General features: G+C 44.0%; 1 pseudogene; it reads left to right on the forward strand.

Moving 5' to 3' along the window:
• The first annotated feature begins 339 nt into the window (after nt 1-339).
• LOC131058742 (cytochrome P450 71AU50-like) lies at nt 340-1,493 on the forward strand (annotated as a pseudogene).
• Nucleotides 1,494-2,133: the final 640 nt, after the last annotated feature.

Consider the following 2,133-nt stretch of genomic DNA (forward strand, 5'->3'; position numbering starts at 1 on the left):
TAGGCAATCTCCATCTTTTGGGAAGCCTCCCTCACAAGTCTCTAGCTGACCTCGCAAAAAAGTACGGGCCCATCATGTCTCTCCGCCTGGGCTCGGTACCCACAATTGTGGCCTCTTCTCCTGCCATGGCCAAAGAATTCCTTAAAACCCACGATCTGATCTTCGCAAAAGAGGCCATTTTCAGCGGCGGCCCATTACATGGCCTAACAGCGCAGAAACATGGTGTTTTCCGCCTACGGAAAGTACTGGCGACAAATCAGAAAGCTCTGCACAGTTGAATTACTGACGACCAAGAGAACGGAGTCATTCAGGTGGGTCACGGAGGAAGAGGTGTCTGCCATGGCGCGATCTGTGTGGCAGAAGAGCAACAAGGGCATGCGCTGCACCGAACTGCGGAAGCCCATCTCCTCCTTCACACTCAACATTATCTGCAGAATGTTTGCAGGAAGAACTTTCTCCGACCAGGAACTGGGCGGTGGAGAGTGGTTTTTAAAGATGATGGATGAGATTATGCATCTCGGCGGAGTATTTGTTCTCGGAGACTACATTCCCTTTCTTGCCTTTCTCGATTTGGGAGGCTTCTGCCGCCGTATGCAGGCTGCTCATAAAATATACGATGAGTTTGCTGACAACCTCATCGATGAGCACGTTGAACGGAGAAGGGCGAAAAAGTCAGAGTCTCTGGACATTGTGGATGTGCTGCTCGACATGGCTGAGAGCGACAATTCTACGATAGAAGTCTCTCGCGTTCAAATGAAAGCAATCATCTGGGTCGGTTCACTTTACTTAACAGTTAGAATTTTCTCTTTTGTCTCGTGAAATTGTGAAATATCACAATTCTCCTACGATTTCACTAAGCAACGAGTTCAATGCTTTCACAGGACATGTTAAGCGGTGGAGTAGAGACATCTGCGGCAACTGTAGAATGGGCAATGACTGAGCTGCTGAGAAACCCTCAAGTGATGGCAAGGGCGCAGCAAGAGATTGACTTACAGGTTGGGAGAGATCGCATCGTAAGGGAAAGTGATATTGTAAATTTAGAGTACTTGCGATGTGTGGTGAATGAAACATTTCGATTACATCCACGAGGCCCCTTGCTCGTGCCACACGAATCCACTGAGGGTTGCAATGTGGGAGGATATTACATTCCACCAAAAACAAGGCTGTATGTGAACATTTGGGCAATCGGAAGGGATGAAAGTGTTTGGGAAGATGCTTTATAATTTAAGCCCGAGAGATTTATTGGTTCAAGCATAGACGTGAAAGGCCATCACTTTGAATTGCTGACTTTCGGAGCAGGAAGGAGAGGATGCCCTGGGATTCCCATGGGCCTTGCTAATGTTTACTTGGTTCTGGCTCAGCTCATACATTGCTTTGATTGGAGTGCAGAGGGTGATTTGGATAGGGATGAAGAGTTCGGATTGACCCTACCAAGGAAGAGGCCTCTCTCTGCTCTTCCCTCCTGGAGGCTCACCACCGATGAGCCGCTATAACTTTGGATGCACTTGGGAAACAAGCCACTACTATAGACATATAAACCATCCTACTACCTTTGTAATTGCATCCTTATGTGGAAAGGCTGCTAATATAGATAAATAATCATGGTATCATTGTAATTGTTCTTTATGTAGAAGGTTAACTATTAATATTCTCTTATTGTGACTGTATTGTGACTTATTTTTATGTAAACTGCACCATTGTAATTGCTGGAAGGTTCACTATTGATATAGACATATAAACGGCCGCAGCTATTCTAGCTTCAAAACAGACATGTCGTACAGTGTGTTAGTGACAGGTTAGTCAATTGCAACCATTAACTGCAAAATCGACGGTGTAAAACGCGCGACTAACACGCGTGTTAGTCAATCCGTACTATCTTTTTGGAGCCAAAATAGATGCGTCCCATAGAAACTATCCTACTACCGTTGTAATTGCATCTTTATGTGGAAAGGCTGCTAATATAGACATATCGTACTATTGTAATTGTTCTTTATGTGGAAGGTTAGCTATTAATGTTCTATATATTCTATTATTGTGATTGTACCTTTATGTAAGAGGTTATTTAACACCGTACAATTGTAATTGCTTTTGATGTGAAAGCTTAGCTATTAATATAGAAATATAACCGTTCAA

This window comes from Cryptomeria japonica, chromosome 9 (genome assembly GCF_030272615.1).
Source record: "Cryptomeria japonica chromosome 9, Sugi_1.0, whole genome shotgun sequence".
Taxonomy (NCBI): domain Eukaryota; kingdom Viridiplantae; phylum Streptophyta; class Pinopsida; order Cupressales; family Cupressaceae; genus Cryptomeria; species Cryptomeria japonica.